The following is a 19,101-nucleotide window of genomic DNA, read 5'->3' as shown; positions in this document are numbered from 1 at the left end:
TTGTGTCTGTGCTGTATTCCTGCTGTGTCTGTGCTGTGTTCCTGCTGTGTGTGTGCTGTGTTCCTGCTGTGTGTGTGCTGAATTCCTTCTGTGCCTGTGCTGTGTTCCTGCTGTGTGTGTGCTGTGTTCCTGCTGTGTGTGTGCTCTGTTCCTGCTGTGTGTGTGCTGTGTTCCTGCTGTGTCTGTGCTGTGTTCCTGCTGTGTCTGTGCTGTGTTCCTGCTGTGTGTGTGCTGTGTTCCTGCTGTGTCTGTGCTGTGTTCCTGCTGTGTCTGTTCTGTGTCGCTGCTGTGTCTGTGCTGTGTTCCTGCCGTGTCTGTGCTGTGTTCCTGGTGTGTCTGTGCTGTGTTCCTGCTGTTTCTCTGCTGCGTTCCTGCTGTATCCCTGCTGTGTCTCTGCTGTGTCCCTGCTGTGTGTGTGCTGTGTTCCTGCTGTGTCTGTGCTGTGTTCCTGCTGTGTCTGTGCTGTGTTCCTGCTGTGCCTGTGCTGAGTTCCTGCCGTGTGTGTGCTGTGTTCCTGCCGTGTCTGTGCTGTGTTCCTGCCGTGTGTGTGCTGTGTTCCTGCTGTGTGTGTGCTGTGTCCCTGCTGTGTCTGTGCTGTGTTCCTGCTTTGTGTGTGCTGTGATCCTGCTGTGCCTGTGCTGGCTTACTGCTGTATGTGTGCTGTGTTCCTGCTGTGTCTGTGCTGTGTTCCTGTCGTGTCTGTGCTGTGTTCCTGTTGTGTCTGTGCTGTGTTCCTGCCGTGTCTGTGCTGTGTTCCTGCTGTGTCAATGCTGTATTCCTGCTGTGTCTGTGCTGTGTTCCTGCCGTGTCTGTGCTGTGTTCCTGTTGTGTCTGTGCTGTGTTCCTGCTGTGTCTGTGCTGTGTTCCTGCCGTGTCTGTGCTGTGTTGCTGCCGTGTCTGTGCTGTGTTCCTGTTGTGTCTGTGCTGTGTTCCTGCTGTGTCTGTGCTTTGTTGCTGCCGTGTCTGTGCTGTGTTCCTGCTGTGTCTGTGCTGTGTTCCTGTTGTCTCTGTGCTGTGTTCCTGCTGTGTGTGTGCTGTGTTCCTGCTGTGTGTGTGCTGTGTTCCTGCTGTGTCTGTGCTGTGTTCCTGCTGTGTGTGTGCTGTGTTCCTGCTGTGTCTGTGCTGTGTTCCTGCTGTGTCTGTGCTTTGTTGCTGCCGTGTCTGTGCTGTGTTCCTGTTGTGTCTGTGCTGTATTCCTGTTGTCTCTGTGCTGTGTTCCTGCTGTGTGTGTGCTGTGTTCCTGCTGTGTGTGTGCTGTGTTCCTGCTGTGTCTGTGCTGTGTTCCTGCTGTGTGTGTGCTGTGTTCCTGCTGTGTCTGTGCTGTGTTCCTGCTGTGTCTGTTCTGTGTCGCTGCTGTGTCTCTGCTGTGTTCCTGCCGTGTCTGTGCTGTGTTCCTGCTGTGCCTGTGCTGTGTTCCTGGTGTGTCTGTGCTGTGTTCCTGCTGTTTCTCTGCTGCGTTCCTGCTGTATCCCTGCTGTGTCTCTGCTGTGTCCCTGCTGTGTGTGTGCTGTGTTCCTGCTGTGTCTGTGCTGTGTTCCTGCTGTGTCTGTGCTGTGTTCCTGCTGTGCCTGTGCTGAGTTCCTGCCGTGTGTGTGCTGTGTTCCTGCCGTGTGTGTGCTGTGTTCCTGCCGTGTGTGTGCTGTGTTCCTGCTGTGTGTGTGCTGTGTCCCTGCTGTGTGTGTGCTGTGTTCCTGCTGTGTGTGTTCTGTGTCCCTGCTGTGTCTGTGCTGTGTTCCTGCTGTGTCTGTGCGGTGTTTCTGCTGTGTCTGTGCTGTGTTCCTGCAGTGTATGTGCTGTGTTCCTGCTGTGTCTGTTCTGTGTCCCTGCTGTGTGTGTGCTGTGTCTGTGCGGTGTTCCTGCTGTGTGTGTGCTGTGTTCCTGCTGTGTCTGTGCTGTGTTCCTGTTGTGCCTGTGCTGTGTTCCTGCTCTGTCTGTGCTGTGTTCCTGCTGTTTCTCTGCTGCGTTCCTGCTGTGTCCCTGCTGTGTCTCTGCTGTGTCCCTGCTGTGTGTATGCTGCGTTCCTGCTGTGTCTGTGCTGTGTTCCTGCTGTGTCTGTGCTGTGTTCCTGCTGTGCCTGTGCAGTGTTCCTGCTGTGTCTGTGCTGTGTTCCTGCTCTGTCTGTGCTGCGTTCCTGCTTTGTCTGTGCTGTGTTCCTGATGTGCCTGTACTGTGTTCCTGCTGTGTGTGTGCTGTGTTCCTGCCGTGTGTGTGCTGTGTTCCTGCTGTGTCTTTGCTGTGTTCCTGCTGTATGTGTGCTGTGTTCCTGCTGTGTGTGGGCTGTGTTCCTGCTGTGTCTGTGCTGTGTTCCGTCCGTGTCTGTGCTGTGTTCCTGCCGTGACTGTGCTGTGTTCCTGCTGTTTCTGTGCTGTGTTCCTGCTGTGTCTGTGCTGTGTTCCTACCGTGTATGTGCTGTGTTCCTGCTGTGTGTGTGCTGTGTTCCAGCCGTGTCTGTGCTGTATTCCTGCCGTGTCTTTGCTGTGTTCCTGCTGTGTCTGTGCTGTGTTCCTGCTGTGTCTGTGCTGTGTTCCTGCTGTGTGTGTGCTATGTTCCTGCTGCGCCTGTGCTGTGTTCCTGCTCTGTGTGTGCTGTGTTCCTGCTGTGTGTGTGCTGTGTTCCTGCTGTGTCTGTGCTGTGTTCCTGATGTGCCTGTGCTGTGTTCCTGCTGTGTCTGTGCTGTGTTCCTGCTGTTTCTCTGCTGCGTTCCTGCTGTGTCCCTGCTGTGTCTCTGCTGTGTCCCAGCTGTGTGTATGCTGCGTTCCTGCTGTGTCTGTGCTGCGTTCCTGCTGTGTCTGTGCTGTGTTCCTGCTGTGCCTGTGCAGTGTTCCTGCTGTGTCTGTTCTGTGTTCCTGCTGTGTCTGTGCTGTGTTCCTGCTGTGCCTGTGCAGTGTTCCTGCTGTGTCTGTGTTGTGTTCCTGCTGTGTGTGTGCTGTATTCCTGCCGTGCGTGTGCTGTGTTCCTGCTGTGTCTTTGCTGTGTTCCTGCTGTATGTGTGCTGTGTTCCTGCTGTGTGTGGGCTGTGTTCTTGCTGTGTCTGTGCTGTGTTCCTGCCGTGTCTGTGCTGTGTTCCTCCTGTGTCTGTGCTGTGTTCCTGCCATGTGTGTGCTGTGTTCCTGCCATGTGTGTGCTGTGTTCCTGCTGTGTCTTTGCTGTGTTCCTGCAGTATGTGTGCTGTGTTCCTGCTGTGTGTGGGCTGCGTTCCTGTTGTGTCTGTGCTGTGTTCCTGCTGTGTCTTTGCTGTGTCCCTGGTGTGTTCTTGCTGTGTTCCTGCTGTGTCTGTGCTGTATTCCTGCCGTGTCTGTGCTGTGTTCCTGCCGTGTCTGTGCTGTGTTCCTGCCGTGTGTGTGCTGTGTTCCTGCCGTGTGTGTGCTGTGTTCCTGCTGTGTGTGTGCTGTGTCCCTGCTGTGTCTGTGCTGTGTTCCTGCTGTGTGTGTGCTGTGATCCTGCTGTGCCTGTGCTGGCTTCCTGCTGTATGTGTGCTGTGTTCCTGCTGTGTCTGTGCTGTGTTCCTGTCGTGTCTGTGCTGTGTTCCTGTTGTGTCTGTGCTGTGTTCCTGCCGTGTCTGTGCTGTGTTCCTGCTGTGTCAATGCTGTATTCCTGCCGTGTCTGTGCTGTGTTCCTGCCGTGTCTGTGCTGTGTTCCTGTTGTGTCTGTGCTGTGTTCCTGCTGTGTCTGTGCTGTGTTCCTGCCGTGTCTGTGCTGTGTTGCTGCCGTGTCTGTGCTGTGTTCCTGTTGTGTCTGTGCTGTGTTCCTGCTGTGTCTGTGCTTTGTTGCTGCCGTGTCTGTGCTGTGTTCCTGTTGTGTCTGTGCTGTGTTCCTGCTGTGTCTGTGCTTTGTTGCTGCCGTGTCTGTGCTGTGTTCCTGTTGTGTCTGTGCTGTGTTCCTGTTGTCTCTGTGCTGTGTTCCTGCTGTGTGTGTGCTGTGTTCCTGCTGTGTGTGTGCTGTGTTCCTGCTGTGTGTGTGCTGTGTTCCTGCTGTGTCTGTGCTGTGTTCCTGCTGTGTCTGTTCTGTGTCGCTGCTGTGTCTCTGCTGTGTTCCTGCCGTGTCTGTGCTGTGTTCCTGCTGTGCCTGTGCTGTGTTCCTGGTGTGTCTGTGCTGTGTTCCTGCTGTTTCTCTGCTGCGTTCCTGCTGTATCCCTGCTGTGTCTCTGCTGTGTCCCTGCTGTGTGTGTGCTGTGTTCCTGCTGTGTCTGTGCTGTGTTCCTGCTGTGTCTGTGCTGTGTTCCTGCCGTGTGTGTGCTGTGTTCCTGCCGTGTGTGTGCTGTGTTCCTGCCGTGTGTGTGCTGTGTTCCTGCTGTGTGTGTGCTGTGTCCCTGCTGTGTGTGTGCTGTGTTCCTGCTGTGTGTGTTCTGTGTCCCTGCTGTGTGTGTGCTGTGTTCCTGCTGTGTCTGTGCGGTGTTTCTGCTGTGTCTGTGCTGTGTTCCTGCAGTGTATGTGCTGTGTTCCTGCTGTGTCTGTTCTGTGTCCCTGCTGTGTGTGTGCTGTGTCTGTGCGGTGTTCCTGCTGTGTGTGTGCTGTGTTCCTGCTGTGTCTGTGCTGTGTTCCTGATGTGCCTGTGCTGTGTTCCTGCTCTGTCTGTGCTGTGTTCCTGCTGTTTCTCTGCTGCGTTCCTGCTGTGTCTCTGCTGTGTCCCTGCTGTGTGTATGCTGCGTTCCTGCTGTGTCTGTGCTGTGTTCCTGCTGTGTCTGTGCTGTGTTCCTGCTGTGCCTGTGCAGTGTTCCTGCTGTGTCTGTGCTGTGTTCCTGCTCTGTCTGTGCTGTGTTCCTGCTGTGTCTGTGCTGTGTTCCTGATGTGCCTGTACTGTGTTCCTGCTGTGTGTGTGCTGTGTTCCTGCCGTGTGTGTGCTGTGTTCCTGCTGTGTCTTTGCTGTGTTCCTGCTGTATGTGTGCTGTGTTCCTGCTGTGTGTGGGCTGTGTTCCTGCTGTGTCTGTGCTGTGTTCCGTCCGTGTCTGTGCTGTGTTCCTGCCGTGACTGTGCTGTGTTCCTGCTGTTTCTGTGCTGTGTTCCTGCTGTGTCTGTGCTGTGTTCCTACCGTGTATGTGCTGTGTTCCTGCTGTGTGTGTGCTGTGTTCCAGCCGTGTCTGTGCTGTATTCCTGCCGTGTCTTTGCTGTGTTCCTGCTGTGTCTGTGCTGTGTTCCTGCTGTGTCTGTGCTGTGTTCCTGCTGTGTGTGTGCTATGTTCCTGCTGCGCCTGTGCTGTGTTCCTGCTCTGTGTGTGCTGTGTTCCTGCTGTGTGTGTGCTGTGTTCCTGCTGTGTCTGTGCTGTGTTCCTGATGTGCCTGTGCTGTGTTCCTGCTGTGTCTGTGCTGTGTTCCTGCTGTTTCTCTGCTGCGTTCCTGCTGTGTCCCTGCTGTGTCTCTGCTGTGTCCCAGCTGTGTGTATGCTGCGTTCCTGCTGTGTCTGTGCTGCGTTCCTGCTGTGTCTGTGCTGTGTTCCTGCTGTGCCTGTGCAGTGTTCCTGCTGTGTCTGTGCTGTGTTCCTGCTGTGTCTGTGCTGTGTTCCTGCTGTGCCTGTGCAGTGTTCCTGCTGTGTCTGTGTTGTGTTCCTGCCGTGTGTGTGCTGTATTCCTGCCGTGTGTGTGCTGTGTTCCTGCTGTGTCTTTGCTGTGTTCCTGCTGTATGTGTGCTGTGTTCCTGCTGTGTGTGGGCTGTGTTCTTGCTGTGTCTGTGCTGTGTTCCTGCCGTGTCTGTGCTGTGTTCCTCCTGTGTCTGTGCTGTGTTCCTGCCATGTGTGTGCTGTGTTCCTGCCGTGTGCGTCTTGTGTTCCTGCCGTGTGTGTGCTGTGTTCCTGCCATGTGTGTGCTGTATTCCTGCTGTGTCTTTGCTGTGTTCCTGCTGTATGTGTGCTGTGTTCCTGCTGTGTGTGGGCTGCGTTCCTGTTGTGTCTGTGCTGTGTTCCTGCTGTGTCTTTGCTGTGTCCCTGGTGTGTTCTTGCTGTGTTCCTGCTGTGTCTGTGCTGTATTCCTGCCGTGTCTGTGCTGTGTTCCTGCCGTGTCTGTGCTGTGTTCCTGCAGTGTCTGTGCTGTGTTCCTGCTTTGTGTGTGCTGTGTTCCTGCCGTGTCTGTGCTGTATTCCTGCTATGTGTGTGCTGTGTTCCTGCCGTGTCTGTGCTGTGTTCCTGCCGTGTCTGTGCTGTGTTCCTGCTGTGTGTGTGCTGTGTTCCTGCCTTGTCTGTGCTGTGTTCCTGCTGTGTCTGTGCTGTATTCCGGCTGTTTCTCTGCTGTGTTCCTGCTGTGTCTGTGCTGTGTTCCTGCCGTGTCTGTGCTGTGTTCCTGCCATGTGTGTGCTGTGTTCCTCCTGTGTCTGTGCTGTGTTCCTGCTGTGTCTGTGCTGTGTTCCTGCTGTGTCTTTGCTGTGTTCCTGCCGTGTCTGTGCTGTGTTCCTGCCGTGTCTGTGCTGTATTCCTGCCGTGTCTGTGCTGTGTTCCTGTTGTGTCTGTGCTGTGTTCCTGCTGTGTCTGTGCTTTGTTGCTGCCGTGTCTGTGCTGTGTTCCTGTTGTGTCTGTGCTGTCTTCCTGCTGTGTCTGTGCTTTGTTGCTGCCGTGTCTGTGCTGTGTTCCTGTTGTGTCTGTGCTGCGTTCCTGCTGTGTCTGTGCTGTATTCCGGCTGTGTCTGTGCTGTGTTCCTGTTGTGTCTGTGCTGTGTTCCTGTTGTCTCTGTGCTGTGTTCCTGCTGTGTGTGTGCTGTGTTCCTGCTGTGTGTGTGCTGTGTTCCTGCTGTGTCTGTGCTGTGTTCCTGCTGTGTGTGTGCTGTGTTCCTGCTGTGTCTGTGCTGTGTTCCTGCCGTGTCTGTTCTGTGTCGCTGCTGTGTCTCTGCTGTGTTCCTGCCGTGTCTGTGCTGTGTTCCTGCTGTGCCTGTGCTGTGTTCCTGGTGTGTCTGTGCTGTGTTCCTGCTGTTTCTCTGCTGCGTTCCTGCTGTATCCCTGCTGTGTCTCTGCTGTGTCCCTGCTGTGTGTGTGCTGTGTTCCTGCTGTGTCTGTGCTGTGTTCCTGCTGTGTCTGTGCTGTGTTCTTGCTGTGCCTGTGCTGAGTTCCTGCCGTGTGTGTGCTGTGTTCCTGCCGTGTGTGTGCTGTGTTCCTGCCGTGTGTGTGCTGTGTTCCCGCTGTGTCTGTGCTGTGTCCCTGCTGTGTGTGTGCTGTGTTCCTGCTGTGTGTGTTCTGTGTCCCTGCTGTGTGTGTGCTGTGTTCCTGCTGTGTCTGTGCGGTGTTTCTGCTGTGTCTGTGCTGTGTTCCTGCAGTGTATGTGCTGTGTTCCTGCTGTGTCTGTTCTGTGTCCCTGCTGTGTGTGTGCTGTGTCTGTGCGGTGTTCCTGCTGTGTGTGTGCTGTGTTCCTGCTGTGTCTGTGCTGTGTTCCTGATGTGCCTGTGCTGTGTTCCTGCTCTGTCTGTGCTGTGTTCCTGCTGTTTCTCTGCTGCGTTCCTGCTGTGTCCCTGCTGTGTCTCTGCTGTGTCCCTGCTGTGTGTATGCTGCGTTCCTGCTGTGTCTGTGCTGTGTTCCTGCTGTGTCTGTGCTGTGTTCCTGCTGTGCCTGTGCAGTGTTCCTGCTGTGTCTGTGCTGTGTTCCTGCTCTGTCTGTGCTGCGTTCCTGCTGTGTCTGTGCTGTGTTCCTGATGTGCCTGTACTGTGTTCCTGCTGTGTGTGTGCTGTGTTCCTGCCGTGTGTGTGCTGTGTTCCTGCTGTGTCTTTGCTGTGTTCCTGCTGTATGTGTGCTGTGTTCCTGCTGTGTGTGGGCTGTGTTCCTGCTGTGTCTGTGCTGTGTTCCGTCCGTGTCTGTGCTGTGTTCCTGCCGTGACTGTGCTGTGTTCCTGCTGTTTCTGTGCTGTGTTCCTGCTGTGTCTGTGCTGTGTTCCTACCGTGTATGTGCTGTGTTCCTGCTGTGTGTGTGCTGTGTTCCAGCCGTGTCTGTGCTGTATTCCTGCCGTGTCTTTGCTGTGTTCCTGCTGTGTCTGTGCTGTGTTCCTGCTGTGTCTGTGCTGTGTTCCTGCTGTGTGTGTGCTATGTTCCTGCTGCGCCTGTGCTGTGTTCCTGCTCTGTGTGTGCTGTGTTCCTGCTGTGTGTGTGCTGTGTTCCTGCTGTGTCTGTGCTGTGTTCCTGATGTGCCTGTGCTGTGTTCCTGCTCTGTCTGTGCTGTGTTCCTGCTGTTTCTCTGCTGCGTTCCTGCTGTGTCCCTGCTGTGTCTCTGCTGTGTCCCAGCTGTGTGTATGCTGCGTTCCTGCTGTGTCTGTGCTGCGTTCCTGCTGCGTCTGTGCTGTGTTCCTGCTGTGCCTGTGCAGTGTTCCTGCTGTGTCTGTGCTGTGTTCCTGCTGTGTCTGTGCTGTGTTCCTGCTGTGCCTGTGCAGTGTTCCTGCTGTGTCTGTGTTGTGTTCCTGCCGTGTGTGTGCTGTATTCCTGCCGTGTGTGTGCTGTGTTCCTGCTGTGTCTTTGCTGTGTTCCTGCTGTATGTGTGCTGTGTTCCTGCTGTGTGTGGGCTGTGTTCTTGCTGTGTCTGTGCTGTGTTCCTGCCGTGTCTGTGCTGTGTTCCTCCTGTGTCTGTGCTGTGTTCCTGCCATGTGTGTGCTGTGTTCCTGCCGTGTGCGTGTTGTGTTCCTGCCGTGTGTGTGCTGTGTTCCTGCCATGTGTGTGCTGTGTTCCTGCTGTGTCTTTGCTGTGTTCCTGCTGTATGTGTGCTGTGTTCCTGCTGTGTGTGGGCTGCGTTCCTGTTGTGTCTGTGCTGTGTTCCTGTTGTGTCTTTGCTGTGTCCCTGGTGTGTTCTTGCTGTGTCCCAGCTGTGTGTATGCTGCGTTCCTGCTGTGTCTGTGCTGCGTTCCTGCTGCGTCTGTGCTGTGTTCCTGCTGTGCCTGTGCAGTGTTCCTGCTGTGTCTGTGCTGTGTTCCTGCTGTGTGTGTGCTGTGTTCCTGCCGTGTGTGTGCTGTGTTCCTGCTGTGTCTTTGCTGTGTTCCTGCTGTATGTGTGCTGTGTTCCTGCTGTGTGTGGGCTGTGTTCCTGCTGTGTCTGTGCTGTGTTCCGTCCGTGTCTGTGCTGTGTTCCTGCCGTGACTGTGCTGTGTTCCTGCTGTTTCTGTGCTGTGTTCCTGCTGTGTCTGTGCTGTGTTCCTACCGTGTATGTGCTGTGTTCCTGCTGTGTGTGTGCTGTGTTCCAGCCGTGTCTGTGCTGTATTCCTGCCGTGTCTTTGCTGTGTTCCTGCTGTGTCTGTGCTGTGTTCCTGCTGTGTCTGTGCTGTGTTCCTGCTGTGTGTGTGCTATGTTCCTGCTGCGCCTGTGCTGTGTTCCTGCTCTGTGTGTGCTGTGTTCCTGCTGTGTGTGTGCTGTGTTCCTGCTGTGTCTGTGCTGTGTTCCTGATGTGCCTGTGCTGTGTTCCTGCTGTGTCTGTGCTGTGTTCCTGCTGTTTCTCTGCTGCGTTCCTGCTGTGTCCCTGCTGTGTCTCTGCTGTGTCCCAGCTGTGTGTATGCTGCGTTCCTGCTGTGTCTGTGCTGCGTTCCTGCTGCGTCTGTGCTGTGTTCCTGCTGTGCCTGTGCAGTGTTCCTGCTGTGTCTGTGCTGTGTTCCTGCTGTGTCTGTGCTGTGTTCCTGCTGTGCCTGTGCAGTGTTCCTGCTGTGTCTGTGTTGTGTTCCTGCCGTGTGTGTGCTGTATTCCTGCCGTGTGTGTGCTGTGTTCCTGCTGTGTCTTTGCTGTGTTCCTGCTGTATGTGTGCTGTGTTCCTGCTGTGTGTGGGCTGTGTTCTTGCTGTGTCTGTGCTGTGTTCCTGCCGTGTCTGTGCTGTGTTCCTCCTGTGTCTGTGCTGTGTTCCTGCCATGTGTGTGCTGTGTTCCTGCCGTGTGCGTGTTGTGTTCCTGCCGTGTGTGTGCTGTGTTCCTGCCATGTGTGTGCTGTGTTCCTGCTGTGTCTTTGCTGTGTTCCTGCTGTATGTGTGCTGTGTTCCTGCTGTGTGTGGGCTGCGTTCCTGTTGTGTCTGTGCTGTGTTCCTGCTGTGTCTTTGCTGTGTCCCTGGTGTGTTCTTGCTGTGTTCCTGCTGTGTCTGTGCTGTGTTCCTGCCGTGTCTGTGCTGTGTTCCTGCCGTGTCTGTGCTGTGTTCCTGCAGTGTCTGTGCTGTGTTCCTGCTTTGTGTGTGCTGTGTTCCTGCCGTGTCTGTGCTGTATTCCTGCTATGTGTGTGCTGTGTTCCTGCCGTGTCTGTGCTGTGTTCCTGCCGTGTCTGTGCTGTGTTCCTGCTGTGTGTGTGATGTGTTCCTGCCTTGTCTGTGCTGTGTTCCTGCTGTGTCTGTGCTGTATTCCGGCTGTTTCTCTGCTGTGTTCCTGCTGTGTCTGTGCTGTGTTCCTGCCGTGTCCCTGCTGTGTTACTGCCATGTGTGTGCTGTGTTCCTCCTGTGTCTGTGCTGTGTTCCTGCTGTGTCTGTGCTGTGTTCCTGCTGTGTCTTTGCTGTGTTCCTGCCGTGTCTGTGCTGTGTTCCTGCCGTGTCTGTGCTGTATTCCTGCTGTGTGTGTGCCGTGTTCCTGATGTGTCTGTGCTGTATTCCTGCTATGTCTGTGCAATGTTCCTGCTGTGTCTGTGCTGTGTTCCTGCTGTGTCTGTGCTGTGTTCCTGCTTTGTGTCTGCTGTGTTCCTGCTGTGTGTGTGCTGTGTTCCTGCCGTGTCTGTGCTGTATTCCTGCTGTGTGTGTGCCGTGTTCCTGATGTGTCTGTGCTGTATTCCTGCTGTGTCTGTGCAATGTTCCTGCTGTGTCTGTGCTGTGTTCCTGCTGTGTCTGTGCTGTGTTCCTGCTTTGTGTCTGCTGTGTTCCTGCTGTGTGTGTGCTGTGTTCCTGCTGTGTCTGTGCTGGGTTCCTGCCGTGTCTGTGCTGTATTGCTGCCGTGTCTGTGCTGTGTTCCTATTGTGTCTGTGCTGTGTTCCTGCTGTGTCTGTGCTTTGTTCCTGACGTGTATGTGCTGTGTTCCAGCTTTGTGTGTGCTATGTTCCTGTTGTGCCTGTGCTGTGTTCCTGCTGTGTCTGTTCTGTGTTCCTGCTGTGTCTGTTCTGTATTCCTGCTGTGTGTGTGCTGTGTTCCTGCTGTGTCTGTGCTGTGTTCCTGCCGTGTCAGTGTTGTGTTCCTGCCGTGTGTGTGCTGTGCTCCTGCTTTGTGTGTGCTATGTTCCTGCTGTGTCTGTGCTGTGTTCCTGCTGTGTCTGTGCTGTGTTCCAGCTGTGTCTGTGCTATGTTGCTGCCGTGTCGGTGCTGCGTTCCTGCTGTGTCTGTGCTGTGTTCCTGCTGTGTCTGTGGTGTGTTCCTGCCGTGTTTGAGCTGTGTTCCTGCCGTGTGTGTGCTGTGTTCCTGCCGTGTCTGTGCTGTGTTCCTGCTGTGTGTGTGCTGTGTTCCTGTGTGTCTGTGCTGTGTTCCTGCTGTGCCTGTGCTGTGTTCCTGCCATGTCTGTGCTGTGTTCCTGCTGTGTGTGTGCTTTGTTCCTGCTTTGCCTGTGCTGTGTTCCTGACGTGTCTGTGCTGTGTTCCTGATGTGTTCCTGCTGTGTCTGTGCTGTGATCCTGCTGTGTCTGTGCTGTGTTCCTGATGTGTGTGTCCTGTGATCCTGCTGTGTCTGTGCTGTGTTCCTGATGTGTTTGTGCTGTGTTCCTGTTGTGTCTGTTCTGTGTTCCTGTTGTGTCTGTGCTGTGTTCCTGCTGTGTTTATGCAGTGTTCTGCTGTGTCTGTGCTGTGTTCCTGCTGTGTCTGTGCTGTGTACCTGCTGTATCTGTGCTGTGTTCCTGCCATGTGTGTGTTGTGTTCCTGCTGTGTCTGTGCTGTGTTCCTGCTGTATGTGTGCTGTGTTCCTGCTGTGTGTGGGCTGTATTCCTGCTGTGTCTGTGCTGTGTTCCTGCCGTGTCTGTGCTGTATTCCTGGTATGTGTGTGCTGTGTTCCTGCCGTGTCTGTGCTGTGTTCCTGCCGTGTGTGTGCTGTGTTCCTGCTGTTTGTGTGCTGTGTTCCTGCCGTGTCTGTGCTGTGTTCCTGCTGTGTCTGTGCTGTATTCCGGCTGTTTCTGTGCTGTGTTCCTGCTGTGTCTGTGCTGTGTTCCTGCTGTGTCGGTGCTGTATTCCGGCTGTGTGTGTGCTGTGTTCCTGCTATGTCTGTGCTGTGTTCCTGCTGTGTGTGTGCTGTGTTCCTGCCTTGTCTGTGCTGTGTTCCTGCTGTGTCTGTGCTGTATTCCGGCTGTTTCTGTGCTGTGTTCCTGCTGTGTCTGTGCTGTGTTCCTGCTTTGTGTGTGCTGTGTTCCTCCTGTGTCTGTGCTGTGTTCCTGCTGTGTCTGTGCTGTGTTCCTGCTGTGTCTGTGCTGTATTCCTGCTGTGTCTGTGCTGTGTTCCTGCCGTGTCTGTGCTGTATTCCTGCCGTGTCTGTGCTGTATTCCTGCTGTGTCTGTGCTGCGTTCCTGCTGTGTCTGTGCTGTATTCCGGCTGTGTCTGTGCTGTGTTCCTGCTGTGTCTGTGCTGTGTTCCTGCCGTGTCTGTGCTGTATTCCGGCTGTTTCTGTGCTGTGTTCCTGCTGTGTCTGTGCTGTGTTCCTGCTGTGTCTGTGCTGTGTTCCTGCTTTGTATGTGCTATGTTCCTGCTGTGTCTGTGCTGTGTTCCTGCTGTGTCTGCGCTGTGTTCCTGCTTTGTGTGTGCTGTGTTCCTGCTGTGTCTGTGCTGTGTTCCTGCTGTGTCTGTGCTGTGTTGCTGCCGTGTCTGTGCTGTGTTCCTGTTGTGTCTGTGCTGTGTTCCTGCTGTGTCTGTGCTGTATTCCTTCTGTGTGTGTGCCGTGTTACTGCCGTGTCTGTGCTGTATTCCTGCCGTGTCTGTGCTGTGTTCCTGCCGTGTCTGTGCTGTGTTCCTGCTGTGTGTGTGCTGTGTTCCTGCTGTGTCTGTGCTGTGTTCCTGCTGTGAGTGTGCTGTATTCCTGCCGTGTCTGTGCTGTGTTCCTGCCGTGTCTGTGCTGTGTTCCTGCTGTGTGTGTGCTGTGTTCCTGCTGTGTCTGTGCTGTGTTCCTGCTGTGTGTGTGCTATATTCCTGCTGTGTCTGTGCTGTATTCCTGCCGTGTCTGTGGTGTGTTCCTGCTGTGTGTGTGCTGTATTCCTGCCGTGACTGTGCTGTATTCCTGCCGTGTCTGTGCTGTGTTCCTGCTGTGTGTGTGCTGTATTCCTGCCGTGTCTGTGATGTATTCCTGCCGTGTCTGTGCTGTGTTCCTGCTGTGTGTGTGATGTTTTCCTGCTGTGTCTGTGCTGTGTTCCTGCTGTGTGTGTGCTGTGTTCCTGCTGTATGTGTGCTATGTTCCTGCTGTGTCTGTGCTGTGTTCCTGCTGTGTCTGTGCTGTGTTCCTGCCGTGTCTGTGCTGTGTTGCTGCCGTGTCTGTGCTGTGTTCCTGTTGTGTCTGTGCTGTGTTCCTGCTGTGTCGGTGTTGTGTTCCTGCTGTGTGTGTGCTGTGTTCCTGCTGTGTCTGTGCTGTGTTCCTGCAATGTCTGTGCTGTGTTCCTGCTGGGTCTGTGCTGTGTTCTTGCTGTGTATGTGCTGTGTTCCTGCTTTGCGTGTGCTATGTTCCTGCTGTGCCTGTGCTGTGTTCCTACTGTGTCTGTGCTGTGTTCCTGCCGTGTCTGTGCTGTGTTCCTGTTGTGTCTGTGCTGTATTCCTGCCGTGTCTGTGCTGCGTTCCTGCTGTGTCTGTGCTGTATTCCGGCTGTGTCTGTGCTGTGTTCCTGCTGTGTCTGTGCTGTATTCCTGCCGTGTCTGTGCTGCGTTCCTGCTGTGTCTGTGCTGTATTCCGGCTGTGTCTGTGCTGTGTTCCTGCTGTGTCTGTGCTGTGTTCCTGCCGTGTCTGTGCTGTAGTCCGGCTGTTTCTGTGCTGTGTTCCTGCTGTGTCTGTGCTGTGTTCCTGCTGTGTCTGTGCTGTGTTCCTGCTTTGTGTGTGCTATGTTCCTGTTGTGTCTGTGCTGTGTTCCTGCCGTGAATGTGCTGTGTTGCTGCCGTGTCTGTGCTGTGTTCCTGTTGTGTCTGTGCTGTGTTCCTGCTGTGTCTGTGCTTTGTTGCTGCCGTGTCTGTGCTGTGTTCCTGTTGTGTCTGTGCTGTGTTCCTGTTGTGTCTGTGCTGTGTTCCTGCTGTGTGTGTGCTGTGTTCCTGCTGTGTCTGTGCTGTGTTCCTGCTGTGTCTGTGCTGTGTTCCTCCTGTGTCTGTGCTGTGTTCCTGCCGTGTCTGTGCTGTGTTGCTGCCGTGTCTGTGCTGTGTTCCTGTTGTGTCTGTGCTGTGTTCCTGCTGTGTCTGTGCTGTGTTCCTGCCGTGTGTGTGCTGTGTTCCTGCTGTGTGTGTGCTGTGTTCCTGCTGTGTCTGTGCAGTATTCCTTCTGTGCCTGTGCTGTGTTCCTGCTGTGTGTGTGCTGTGTTCCTGCTGTGTGTGTGCTGTGTTCCTGCTGTGTGTGTGCTGTGTTCCTGCTGTGTCTGTGCTGTGTTCCTGCTGTGTGTGTGCTGTGTTCCTGCTGTGTCTGTGCTGTGTTCCTGCTGTGTCTGTTCTGTGTCGCTGCTGTGTCTCTGCTGTGTTCCTGCCGTGTCTGTGCTGTGTTCCTGCCATGCCTGTGCTGTGTTCCTGCTGTGTCTGTGCTGTGTTCCTGCTGTTTCTCTGCTGCGTTCCTGCTGTGTCCCTGCTGTGTCTCTGCTGTGTCCCTGCTGTGTGTGTGCTGTGTTCCTGCTGTGTCTGTGCTGTGTTCCTGCTGTGTCTGTGCTGTGTTCCTGCTGTGTCTGTGCTGTGTTCCTGCTGTGCCTGTGCTGAGTTCCTGCCGTGTGTGTGCTGTGTTCCTGCCGTGTGTGTGCTGTGTTCCTGCCGTGTGTGTGCTGTGTTCCTGCCGTGTGTGTGCTGTGTTCCTGCTGTGTGTGTGCTGTGATCCTGCCGTGTCTGTGCTGGCTTCCTGCTGTATGTGTGCTGTGTTCCTGCTGTGTCTGTGCTGTGTTCCTGTCGTGTCTGTGCTGTGTTCCTGTTGTGTCTGTGCTGTGTTCCTGCTGTGTCTGTGCTGTGTTCCTGCTGTGTCAATGCTGTATTCCTGCTGTGTCTGTGCGGTGTTCCTGCCGTGTCTGTGCTGTGTTCCTGTTGTGTCTGTGCTGTGTTCCTGCTGTGTCTGTGCAGTGTTCCTGCTGTGTCTGTGCTGTGTTCCTGCTGTGTCTGTGCTGTGTTCCTGCTGTGTCTGTGCTGTGTTCCTGCTGTGTCTGTGCTGTGATCCTGCCGTGTCTGTGCAGTGTTCCTGCTGTGTCTGTGCTGTGTTCCTGCTGTGTCTGTGCTGTATTCCTGCTGTGTCTGTGCTGTGTTCCTGTTGTGTCTGTGCTGTGTTCCTGCTGTGTCTTTGCTGTGTCCCTGGTGTGTTCTTGCTGTGTTCCTGCTGTGTCTGTGCTGTGTTCCTGCCGTGTCTGTGCTGTGTTCCTGCTGTGTTTGTGCTGTGTTCCTGCAGTGTCTGTGCTGTGTTCCTGCTGTGTTTGTGCTGTGTTCCTGCTTTGTGTGTGCTGTGTTCCTCCTGTGTCTGTGCTGTGTTCCTGCTGTGTCTGTGCTGTGTTCCTGCTGTGTCTGTGCTGTATTCCTGCCGTGTCTGTGCTGTATTCCTGCCGTGTCTGTGCTGTATTCCTTCTGTGTGTGTGCCGTGTTCCTGCCGTGTCTGTGCTGTATTCCTGCCGTGTCTGTTCTGTGTTCCTGCCGTGTCTGTGCTGTGTTCCTGCTGTGTGTGTGCTGTGTTCCTGCTGTGTCTGTGCTGTGTTCCTGCTGTGTGTGTGCTGTATTCCTGCCGTGTCTGTGCTGTGTTCCTGCCGTGTCTGTGCTGTGTTCCTGCTGTGTGTGTGCTGTGTTCCTGCTGTGTCTGTGCTGTGTTCCTGCTGTGTCTGTGCTATGTTCCTGCTGTGTCTGTGCTGTATTCCTGCCGTGTCTGTGGTGTGTTCCTGCTGTGTGTGTGCTGTATTCCTGCCGTGACTGTGCTGTATTCCTGCCGTGTCTGTGCTGTGTTCCTGCTGTGTGTGTGCTGTATTCCTGCCGTTTCTGTGCTGTATTCCTGCCGTGTCTGTGCTGTGTTCCTGCTGTGTGTGTGCTGTTTTCCTCCTGTGTCTGTGCTGTGTTCCTGCTGTGTGTGTGCTGTGTTCCTGCTCTGTCTGTGCTGTATTCCTGCCGTGTCTGTGGTGTGTTCCTGCTGTGTGTGTGCTGTATTCCTGCCGTGACTGTGCTGTATTCCTGCCGTGTCTGTGCTGTGTTCCTGCTGTGTGTGTGCTATGTTCCTGCCGATGTGCATGTCATATGTTCCTGCTGTGTGTTCCGTATGTTGGTGTTGCCCACACCGTGTATGTTGTCCTTTTCTGTTGTGTGCATCTACATTATTGTTGTTGTGTACATGATGTTGACATTGACTAAATGTCTTTTTCCTGCTGTAAGTGCAATGCATTTGGACGTGTACACATTATGTCGCTGTGTACATGGCATGTTTCTTCAATTATCTGTTATATTGATGGTGGGTATATGATGGTTCACTGAGGACATATTGTTCTGGTGCGTAGACGTTGACAGAGATTGGTTATTAGCACAGCACCTTACTGCTCTGTACATGGCGCCATGTATACAGCATGTGTGTGCTGTGTATATGGCTTGTCAGTGCAGTGTACACGGTGTGTCGGTGCTGTGTACAGGGTGTGACGGTGCTGTGTACACGGTGTGACGGTGCTGTGTACACGGTGTGACGGTGCTGTGTACACGGTGTGTCGGTGCTGTGTACATGGTGTGTCAGTGCTGTGTACATGGTGTGTCAGTACTGTGTACACAGTGCATCAGTGCAGTTTACAAGGCGTGTCAGTACAGTGCACACGCTTTGTCAGTGCAGTGTACACGGTGTGTCTGTGCGGTATAAACTGTGTCAGTGCAGTGTACATGTTGTGTTGTTGCAGTGTACACACTGCGTCAGTGCAGTCTACACGGTGGGTCGCTGCGGTGTACACGGTGTGTCGGTGCAGTGTACACGGCATGTCGCTGTAGTGTACACAGTGTGTCATTGCAGTGTACACGGTGTGTCTGTGAGGTGTACACGGTGTGTCAGTGCAGTGTACATGGTGAGTCGGTGTGGTATAAACTGTGTCAGTGGCGTGTACATGTTGTGTCGTTGCAGTGTACACACTGTGTCAGTGCAGTGTACATGGTGTGTCAGTGCTGTGTACACGGTGTGTTGGTGCTGTGTACACGGTATGTCATTGCAATGTACATGATGTGTCAGTGCTGTACACAGTGTGTCATTGCAGTGTGCATGGTGGGTCCATGCTGTGTACACAGTGCTGTGTACACAGTGTGTCGGTGCTGTGTACGCGGTGGGTCAGTGCAGTGTACAGGGTGTGTCGTTGCAGTGTACAGGGTGTGTCGTTGCAGTGTACACGGTAGCTTGGTGCTGTGTACACGGTGTGTCGGTGCTGTGTACACAGTGTGTCGTTGCAGTGCACATGGTGTGTCAGTGCTGTGTACACGGTGTGTCATTGCAGCGTACATTGTGTGTTGTTGCAGTGTACACGGTGTGTGTCGGTGCTGTGCACACAGTGTGTCATTGCCATGTACAGGGTGTGTCAGTACAGTGTACACGGTGTGTCATTGCAGTGTACACGGTGTTTCAGTGCAGTGTACACGGTGTGTCAGTGCTTTGTACACGGTGTGTCGGTGCTGTGTACACGGTGTGTCAGTGCTGTGTACACGGTGTGTCGTTGCAGTGTACACGGTGTGTCTGTGCTGTGTACACGGTGTGTCATTGCAGTGTACACGGTGTGTGTTTGCAGTGTACACGGTGTTTCCATGCTGTGTACATGCTGTGTTGGTGCAGTGTACACAGTGTGTCAGTGCTGTGTACACGCTGTGTCAATGCAGTGTACACGGTGTGTCAGTACGGTGTACATGGTGGGTCGGTGCCGTGTACACGGTGTGTCAGTGCTGTGTACACGCTGCGTCAATGCAGTGTACATGGTGCATCGGTGCTGTGTGGACTGTGTGTCGCTGCAGTGTACATGGAGGGTCGGTGCATTGTACACGTTATGTCGTTGCAGTGTACATGGTGTGTTATTGCAGTGTACACGGTGTTTTGGTGTTGTGCACACGGCGTGTCATTGCAGTGTACAAAGTGTCTCGGTGCTGTGTACACGGTGTGTCGGTGCTGTGTACATGGTGTGTTGGTGCTGTGTACACGATGTGTCCTTGCAGTGTACATGGTGTGTCTTTGCAGTGTACACGGTGTTTCCATGCTGTGTACATGCTGTGTTGGTGCAGTGTACATGGTGTGTCAGTGCAGTATAAACTGTGTCAGTGAAGTGTACACGTTGTGTCATTGCAGTTTACACGGTGTTTCGGTGCAGTGTTCCCAGTGTGTCAGCGCTATGTACATGGTGATTTGGTGCAGTGTACACACTGTGTCAGTGCAGTATACATGATGGGTCACTGCGTTGTACACGGTGTGTCAGTGTATTGTACACGGTGTGTCGGTGCAGTGTACATGCTGTGTCAGTGCTGTGTACATGGTGTGTTGGTGCTATGTACACTATATGTCGGTGCAGTGTACATGGTGTGTTGGTGCAGTGTACACTGTGTGTCGGTGCTGTGTACACGGTGTGTTGGTGCTGTGTACACGGTATGTCATTGCAATGTACATGATGTGTCAGTGCTGTACACAGTGTGTCATTGCAGTGTGCATGGTGGGTCCATGCTGTGTACACAGTGCTGTGTACACAGTGTGTCGGTGCTGTGTACACTGTGTGTCGGTGCAATGTACACGGTGCGTCTGTGCTGTGCACACGGTATGTCATTGCAGTGTACGCGATGTGTCGGAGCTGTGCACACAGAGTGTCACTGCAGTGTACAAGGTGTGTCGGTGTGTGTACACGGTGTTTCGGTGCTGTGTACACGGTGATTCGGTGCAGTGTACACAGTGTGTCAGTGCTGTGTACACGGTGATTCGGTGCAGTGCACACACTGTGTCAGTGCAGTATACATGGTGGGTCGCTGCGGTGTACACGGTGTGTCAGTGCATTGTACATGGTGTGTTGGTGCAGTGTACCTGGTGTGTCAGTGCTGTGTACACGGTGTGTTGGTGCTATGTACACTGTGTGTCGGTGCTATGTACACGGTGTGTCGGTACAG

General features: G+C 54.0%; 1 protein-coding gene across 1 annotated transcript in view; it reads left to right on the top strand.

The window, feature by feature from the left end:
- Window positions 1-19,101, top strand: part of LOC132818575 (collagen alpha-1(XI) chain-like) — a 153,580-nt gene that overhangs the window by 133,840 nt on the left and 639 nt on the right. The gene's annotated exons all lie outside the window — the stretch shown is intronic.

This window comes from Hemiscyllium ocellatum, chromosome 9 (genome assembly GCF_020745735.1).
Source record: "Hemiscyllium ocellatum isolate sHemOce1 chromosome 9, sHemOce1.pat.X.cur, whole genome shotgun sequence".
In the NCBI taxonomy this organism is placed as follows: Eukaryota; Metazoa; Chordata; class Chondrichthyes; order Orectolobiformes; family Hemiscylliidae; genus Hemiscyllium; species Hemiscyllium ocellatum.
This window is presented reverse-complemented; position numbering and strand designations above follow the sequence as displayed.